The 9,418-nt window shown below is 45.3% G+C and overlaps 1 long non-coding RNA gene across 1 annotated transcript; it reads left to right on the top strand.

The window, feature by feature from the left end:
• Nucleotides 1-900: 900 nt before the first annotated feature.
• Nucleotides 901-8,996, top strand: LOC122465010. Its single transcript, XR_006289520.1, has 3 exons — nucleotides 901-1,087; nucleotides 7,919-8,018; nucleotides 8,539-8,996. It is a non-coding gene; the product is annotated as an uncharacterized LOC122465010 (long non-coding RNA).
• Nucleotides 8,997-9,418: the final 422 nt, after the last annotated feature.

Raw genomic sequence — 9,418 nt, 5'->3', positions numbered from 1 at the left:
AAAAGTGAGATTTAAGAATTACAGCCCTCATTCATCTTCTTCTTTGTATTACCATATCGACTAACACCCCTAGACATGGATCTGGACCCCCTGTGATAGGCACTGTACAGACACAGAACAAAAAGACAATCTCCCCCACCCCCTGCCCAATCAATTTAACTTTAGGACAAGTGACAACAGATGAATATGGACAGACAGACTGTGGAGTACATGGAGACAATAAGGCTTGCCTCTCCTCTACCTGCCATCTGGGCTTGGGACAAAACTGCAGAAAGGAGCCAGTTGGAGACTCCAGCCAGGAGGAGCAGAAGCAACCAAATCTAAGACTTCTGCACTGGGGAAGAGTGGGTAAAATGGGATCCAGCTGGGGCCACCTATCCTGCAAGCACTCCACTGCACCCAGAATTGTGCCTCACACTGGAGGCACTAAGGCCCAGATGGTGACTCCCAACTCCACCATCTGGGTTTGGGAGAAAATTGCAGAGAGGAGCCAGCCAGAGACTGCAGCTAGGAGGGGGCAGAAGCAGCCAAAGGATACCTTTGATCATTTGAACAACTTCCTACAGTTTTTTGACTGGACTTTCTCTGCCATGTGTTGATTGGCTGTTTGCTCCAACCCTCCCTTTCCCTCCTTTCTCCCTTCTTCAGTCTCTTCCACTCCTTACCCTCTGTCCCCTGCAGCCCTCTTTCCTTTCATGTGAGTTAGCCCCCCTCCTCAGTAAACGCATACACAAAAGAGTAGCTGTAGCGAGAAGGCGTGGCCTCCCTTGGAGGCCACGGGAACGCTGCAAGTCACCTGCTGGGCGGAGCCAGGAGGATCACCCCCCCCCCCCCGCACTCCAGAAGCAGAGGGGGCGGGGAGGAAGAAGTATAAAAGGCCAGACCAGCAGCTCAGTTAGGAGGGAGCTGCTGAGGGAAACAGGTGTGTCTTCCCTGCTGCTGGAGTGGGATGCTGAAGAGAACCACAGCTGTCCCAAGGGCCTGCATGAGCCTCCAGAGATCCCTGCCACTTCTTACACTGAGGAGCTGCTTCCACTACCCTTGGCCATATATCTCCAGGGAGACTGAGGATGACCCCTGGATGCAGGTACACCCGAGGGGGAGAGTAGGAAGCAGCCCTGGGAAACCAGGCAACAGTCTGGTTGAGAGATGGCCTGATATAAGGTCAATGTGTTGTGGGTGGATCCCTGCTAACCCAGTGGTGACCACTCTGCCACTGCTAGGGCCCTGGGCTGGGATGCAGAGAAGTTGGGTGGGCCTGCATCCCCCCATGCAACCCCACCCCTGGGGGGACAGTACTCCTCCCTCCTTTGGCCAGGAGGCCTGTACTCCTTGGACACCCTACCTGAGCCCCAGAGATTGTGCTGACTGCAGGCCTGAGCCTAGACTGTTTATGTCCCTGCCCTGTTTGAAGGCTGGGGCCCACTGAGAACCACTAAGTCCCCCTTTTTTTTCTTTGCTTGGAGAATGCTCTAGTAGACCAAACTGTGAGGTGGTGTGGACTCCCTCAGAGGTAGACATGGAGGGATACAGCCTTTCCTATCCATCCAAACTCTTCTCCAGGGTCTCATCTTACATCTCAACTCCTGCGGAGTGAGTTTGTGTGTGTGGTTTTTGAAAAAAGGGGCGGGGGGGTGAGAACCTGGATTTGTGCTGGAAATGGCCCACCTTGATTATCATACACATTGTAAGGAGAGTGATCACTTTAGATAAGCTATTACCAGCAGGAGAGTGGGATGGGAGGAGGTATTGTTTCATGGTCTGTGTATATAATGTCTTCTGCAGTTTCCACAGTATGCATCCGATGAAGTGAGCTGTAGCTCACGAAAGCTTATGCTCAAATAAATTGGTTAGTCTCCAAGGTGCCACAAGTACTTTTCTTTTTGCGAATACAGACTAACATGGCTGTTACTCTGAAACCTAATAAAACATAGCATCTCACAGAATTTTTTTTAAAATTAAAAAAACCCACACAACCATACTAGGACAGAAAGAAAAAGGAAACTAACCACACTTGGCAGATGTCAGTCATGGTGCTTAATGAACTTCTGGAAAGCACTCAAATACCACAGTGACGGGAACAGAAAAGAATCTCACTAGAATTGTCTCATAATGCATACAAAACAAGGGATTTGAATTTGGATTGCACGGCAGTCATAATTCTGTCATTTAGCATTTGAGTGCGTGACTTTGCAACCTTAATGACATTCTTTTAACATAGTAGTTTTGTGTGTATATTATATACACACATTTAAGGAAATACTTCCAACAACAATTTCAGCAGGTCTGGCCTACACGTAAAACTGCGCCAATTTAATTAATCGTGAGATGTTGCATTGATTTAGGACTAATTAAGTCAGGTTGACTTTGCTACACTATGCTGACCTAACCCCCAGTGCAGATGCACCTAGGTCGATTAAGAATCCTTCCATTGACTTAGCTACCATCACTCAGAGGTGGAGTGCCTACAGCAAAGGAAAAAACCCTTCCATTGCTGTAGGAAGCATCTACATCAGTGGTGGGCAACCTACAGCCGATCAGGGTAATCCACTGGCAGGCTGCAAGACAGTTTGTTTACAGTGACTGTCCACAGGCACGGCTGCCAGCAGCTCCCAGTGGCTGCGGTTTGCCGTTCCCAGCCAATGGGAGCTGCAGGAAGTGGTGCAGGCTGCAGGGACGTACTAGCCACCACTTCCCACAGCTCCCATTGGCCGGGAATGGCAAACCATGGCTACTGAGAGCTGCAGATGGCCATGCCTGTGGATGGTCAATGTAAACAAACTGTCTTGTGGCCCGCCAGTGGATTACCCTGATGGGCCGCATGTGGCTCACCACTGCTCTACATTGTGACAGTACAGTGGCATAACTATGACTCTGTAACTGCCACTGTAGCACCCATAGTGAGGACGTGGCCTTAGTTAAACCAATGCTACTTTGTATGTGGACACTTTTATATTGATTTAAACCTGATAGATCTTGCACATGAGAGTTACAGTTTAAACCAATGTGTGTCTACACAGGGAGATATGCTGGTTTAACATCACTATATAGTTAAACCAGTGCAACATCTGTATTTTGACAAGCCCCTAATCCTGTAGGGCCAGCTTAGAAGGCCACTTGCAGAAGTGTGTTCACAATATTTGCAGACACACCCACATCTGTGCAAATTAGGTGGTTCAGTTAGGTAAAAAATGCCCATTAGTGAACACAAATTGGCACTTGTGCACAGTTACCCATTTTAAATGTGTGAAGATGTATTTGTAAACAGTTACACCCACCAGTGTTATGCACATGGCCTAAGAAACAATTTGAAAATTTGGCCCTTAACACGGCACAGAACATGCATGCCCAACTCTGTCTTTAGGACCTAAAAGAATATTTTTTTTAATTTCTCAGAGCTGGAGCATTATTTCTGTGACCAAGAGGACATTTGTTAACATAAGATTTGAATGAGTATAAAGAACACTTACTTACCCTGCAGTACCTGTGATGCTTCAAGATGGTGGAATCAGTGTGGACCCCACGGCAGGTGTGCATGCACTTCAAACATCAAGACCAGATTTGGTTTACTAGCACTACCCATCAGGAGTGCACATGCATGCTGTACCTCTTCATGCTACTATATTAGGCAGAAAGGGTAGACTGTCCACAACCCTCCCTCAGTTCCCTCACAACTCAAAGCCCATGATTCTGAGGACTCTGAAAATCAAAGATGAGGATGGACTATGGGACCTACACTGATTACAGCATATCAAAGAACCACAGTTACTGTAGGATATGTAACTGTTCTCTATTCAAGTATGCATCAACATGGATCCCACTGTAGATGACTAGCAAACAGTACCCTCCATGGATGGTGGGACTGAATAGTTTCAGACATATTATTCTGAGGATCAGAGGAATATAGGAGTCTCTAAGAACATCAGAGGAGGAAGGCTTCTGGTAGGGAGCTGGGGCTCATTCCTCCAGAGCAGAAATTCAGACACTTGGTATTATCCTTTGTGGTGAACAAGTTTGTGGTGGGACTATCCCACCAGTGGAGTATTGGGTCTAGGATGGATTTCCAGTGATCACTCATGGTTGGTGTAGCAAGGGGACGACTCACCAGTGTGGCACCTCCTGCTGGTCATTTTGGGAATTAGCCCTTTCCAGCCTTCAGAGCACCCTCTGCAGGCTGGTGTCTCACCTCCTTCTGGCCCCATGTCCTTCCTGGACCCCGGTGCCTTTTTCCTTGGGGTTCTGCCCCAGCAGTACCCCCACTCTGGGTCTCCCCTCCCAGGGGAACCCTCAACCCTCTAAACCCACCTTGCCTCAATGGCTACTGCCAGTCATCATCTAGCACCCGCTCACTGGGGCAGACTGCAGTGTAATGGCCACTCATCACTGGCAAGGAGTTAGGACCAGCTGCCTTTGCCTATTCCCAGGCTGCCCCAGTACTTTTCTGGGCCTTTACTAAGGCTTGCAGCCTGGGGGTTTACCAGGCTGGAGCTCCCCAGCTCCCTTTGCCGCTCCCCAGCACTGCTCCGTTTAAGGAGTCTCAGGCAGCTAGCCCTTCCCACTCCAGGGCTAGAGTGAGACTCTTCTTCAGCTTCTGGCCTACAGCCCTCTTATCATGGCTAGCTGGGCCCTGGTTAAGCCAGTCACACCTGTGGTCAGCTACATAGTCAGCTCCCCCAGCTATTCTTAATCCCTTTCCCCAGCTGCAGCCCTCTCCAGGGCTGCTTTTACTATTGGCTACCCCAGGGAAATCCTCTCCCAGGGTTGTTTTAACCCCTTCAGGGCAGGAGCAGGGTGATCACCTTGCTACAGTTTGTTACAACATTTCTACTCAGGAAGTGCACTAGGTCATTGCTGACCCCTAGAAGGTGTAGAGCCAGCAGCGACATTCTGTGCTGATAACACCATTCACGGAATTTGATGGGTTTTTGGCAAAGGAGGGATAATCAAGCATCTCCTTGCTTGTTTATGTAGTGCATTGCCAATGAGTTGTCTGTCAGAATTTGCACCATAGAGTTCCACAGAATGGGCTGTTGGTCCTCAGCTCCTGGTCATTCAGGTGTAGTCTCAAGTTATCCTGAGACCAAGTGCTTTGCATCTGAAGATGGTTCAGCTGAATGTTCTGACCTGTCCCTGACGCATCCTTGTCAGGGACAGGAGCAAGAATATCACCTGTTTCCTCATATTCACTGGGTCTAGCTACCAAGAGCACTCTTCCAGGACTTGAGGCAGGACTGTGACCCATTTGTTCATGTCATATCTGGATGGGGAGTATACAGACCTCAACCATAGTTGTAAGACCTTTAGGTGAAGTCTGAGAAGCTGTGTCACCTACATGCATGCCAGCATATGGCCAAATAGTCCCAGATACATAGGCACTGTCACTGTCGGTCTGACATGCAGGTTGTTTACTGCTGACTGAAGACATCAAAAACTAGCCTCTGGCAGGTTAGCTCTTCTTTATCCTGAAAGAGAGGATTTCTTGTAATTCACAAGTTGAGTCCTGGTTGAGGGAACAGGGAAAGGATGAAATCTATGGCTGTCTCAGCCTGCTGCTGGGACTTGCCCTTGATCAGCCAGTCATCCAAGTACCGCTAGATATGTTTTCCCTGTTTGTTTCCTTAAATGCATGGCCACTATCACCAGGCATTTGATGAACATTCTCAGTACTATGGAGCATCCAAAGGGAAGAACCTTGCACTGATAATGGTTGAGCCTTGCTGCATAAGTTTGATACTTCCTGTGAGCTTCCACGGATAGCTATGTTGAAGTATGCATCCTGCAAGTCAAGAGCCATGAACCAATCTTGAGCTTGGAGACAAGGAATGATGGAGGCAAATATTGCCATCTTGATCCTGAGATGGCATATGTATTTGTTTCAGAGTGGTAGCCATGTTAGTCTATCAGCAAAAACAACGAGGAGTCCTTGTGGCACCTTAGAAACTAACACATTTATTTGGGCATAAGCTTTCGTGGGCTAGAATCCACTTCATCAGATGCTGTTGAGTCTCCTCAGGTCTAGGAGGAGGAAGACTCGCTTTTTGATATGGAATGAAGAAATACTGGGAGTAAAAGTTTCTTACCCTTTACTCCTGAGGAAGTTCCTCTGTTTTGTCTACAAGCCAATGAGGCCACTTCTGATCATAATAAGCTCTCAGGTAAAGGGTCCCTGAAGAAGGACAGGGTGGAAGGTGGTGACTCTTGGTAGGCTTAACTTGTGTTTAGACCTTTTATTGTGTTCTATTTTTCTCTAATGCCTTTGTCCTAAAAATAATAAATGTCTCTGCTTTGTAAAGGCTGGGTGGTCACCAGTATTCACTGCAATAGCCAGGGGGAGGGGGAGCTAGAGAGAGAGAGAAAGACACTGCAGGTGTCGAGCTATGGACGCACTTGCTGGGATAGAAACAGGGAATTGCAAGTGGCTGCAGCCTAAACCCGTAGTCTGGAGGGAGATGGGTCCCTCCCCATAGGGAAGTGACTAGAGGCCTGAAATGTAACAGGGCATCCCTGGAGCAGACTCCAGAGGGATCAGAGTACAGACTGTGACATACATTGCACACACTGCCACCATGTATGATCATGTGAATTGCCAATAAGTGCCATAAGCAGAGAAAGTAAGTACTATAGAAAGAAAAAAAAAAAAAAAGCAGGAAAAAGTGTCCAGTTGTCTTTTTGGGGAAAGAATAGTGGCAATGGAAACAAGAAAATGAATTATGAACAGCTGAAGAAAAGTAGGCTGCTTGAGACGTGCAGAGAGGCTGCTCAAGACTTGACAAAGACCCAGCTCGTTGGTCTGCTGGACTGAGGCCCAGAAAAGAAATGATGAGCAAAAGCTGCAGGGGACACCCAGATCACTGGCAGAGAGTACAGAGGGCAAGGAATAGCTTGGGGATGACGCCCCCGAGGGAAGCAGGGACGAGAACTAGAGATGCAGCAAACATACTTGAATGGAGTACTTTAGCAGCTGTTGCAGAAAAGCCTACCAGAGGTGATGGCTAGCAGCCTGAGACAATAGGGTATCCCTTGAGCAGGCCACAGAGAGGTCAGAGGTGCAGATAATCCCGACACTATATCTGTTGGTCTAGGGTGGTCAAAATGGGAGAGCTGAAGATTTTTAGAAAATTTAGAAGAAGTTAAGCCTGAGCTAAGAACTAGCAAGTCCGACACTGGCCAGTTCGGTCTTACTGCCCTGGATGGTAAAAGGGACAGAAAGAGGGTCACGGCTACCCTGCCCTTTATGCCATATATGGGTGAATGAGGTGACACAGGACACATGTGTGGCCCCAACAGACACTGCTAGTTAAGTCTCACACACATGAAATGCCTGCACACCTAGAACAGGATCCATGCTGACACATACATTTGAAAAATTGTATGTAAATTTCAGGGCCACAAGAGTCCATTTAGTTGTCAAGTCTGTTAACTTTAAAGATCACAGTAATGGATACTAAAGTGGTGAATACAGATACAACTGTCATTTGGTTATAATGATCAAAGGTTTGTCTACATAAAATGAGCACTGCAGGAAAAGAATTGCATTAGGCTATATGAAGAGCAGTGGAATGAATGAAGTCACCTGCCAGCCTAAAAACATATCATGGATTTATCCTCTTTGGCATTCAACTGCATGGTTTCCCACACTTTCACTTAGAATGACTCTTGCTCATTTTTACAGTGCATGCCTTCAAATCATTAGAACTGACAGACACAGATGGTTCTGCAGAAGTGTTTTGGTATACTATCTGCAAAAGCTGGTTTGGACTGGGATCAAGCTGTTTGTTACAGAGTATGGTATAACATGTTGATGGTGGTGAATCAATTAGGGTTTTTTTTCTCCCATAGCCTGTATGGCAAAGTAACATTTACTGCCAAACAGTAAAATGATTAAGTAGAAAACCTGGAATCTATTTTTTTGTTTCAGGTGACTAGAGAGAGCATTCCCTTTCACAAGCATCTGGAGTTCCCAGAAAGCAATCCCAAATTTATAATATCACAGGCTGAGAGGCTCATTATCTGATATGGTATGATGAATACTTTATGTGCAAATTGTAGCTAATCTGGATAAACTGCCATATTCCGCATTTCAGTGGCCAGATTGTTACAGAGTGTTCGGTATCTTCTGTTGTTACACCTACCCTCTTCCTCTATTCCTAGCATGCTTGGGCTGCCTCTGTCTTCTTTCGGGACTGATCCAAAGCCCATTGATGTTAAAGGTGGTTGGAATAGTTTCATCCTTCTATCAAGGGGCTTTATAATATCATGGTTTTCTGCATGAGTTAGTGTAAGATGCAGATGTCTCTGTAACCAGTTTTTCTTCATTGAACAAATAGAAACAAGCCTTAATTAGAATCTTTCATTTCTCACTCATCTACAATTTTATCATCTTCCTCTTTTGACAAAATAGAAAATAAAAATGTCCAGTTAACAGCCAGGTCCCCATTGCATTACACAGGAGACGGGACTGGAAAGTTACAGCCTTTTTTCTCCTTTTTTATCAATTAAATTTTTTTACTGAAATATAAATTCTGTTTGTCTACACAGCATCTTCAAGCTTGAAGCTGATTAAACCATCCAACACTAAAATCCAAGCAGCATTTCTGATACCATGTTTCAGCAGAAGCTTTTAAAGTAACAACAGAGTCAAATTACTTGTTCACTAAATTGGCATGGAAAAAACATAAGCCTCGTTATTATTTTGTTCTATAATAAAAGTCAGCCAAGAAGAATCAACAGTATCTACAGACAAGAGACAGTTTTTCATAAAAGATGTTCAGAGAACTAAGATATTATTATTATTTATTTATACAGCACCATAAGTGTTCATATTTCTTGCGCCTGATCCAAAGCTCACTGCAGTCAATGACAGTTTGTCCGTTTACTTGAATGGGCATTGGATCCAGCCCAGAAGGTAAGATAAGATAGATGAATGGGCATGACCTTATCTAGAACAGAAAATAAATTACATTTATGTAATGCTGTGGAAATAAAGCTCTGACTAAAGTGGCTATAATTGCTTCAAAATCCATTAGTCATAAGAATCTACAATCAAAATGGGAGTAATATGCTCCTAAATGTTATATTGTAAGGATGGTTTGAAGGATGGTTACATTAATCTTGAATTGTTGATTTAATGTGTTATTTTTCATGGTCTAAAGATATTTGGACAAAGACATTTTTACATTCCTTATCTTATTTTAAAATTCTGTTTTCCTCTAGTGGCAAAAATCACAACTTTTTTTGTTGCTATCGGAAAAACCTTTTTTGTAGGGGAAAAAATAAGCTCTCTTAAAAGAATATAAAAAGCACAGCTCTCTACTTAGTAACTTCAGCCAACACTCTTTTTGATAAAAGCGGCAAAGAGTCCTGTGGCACCTTATAGACTAACAGACATATTGGAGCATAAGCTTTCCAGGGTGAATAC

This window comes from Chelonia mydas, chromosome 3, assembly GCF_015237465.2.
Source record: "Chelonia mydas isolate rCheMyd1 chromosome 3, rCheMyd1.pri.v2, whole genome shotgun sequence".
NCBI classification, from domain to species: Eukaryota; Metazoa; Chordata; order Testudines; family Cheloniidae; genus Chelonia; species Chelonia mydas.
This window is presented reverse-complemented; position numbering and strand designations above follow the sequence as displayed.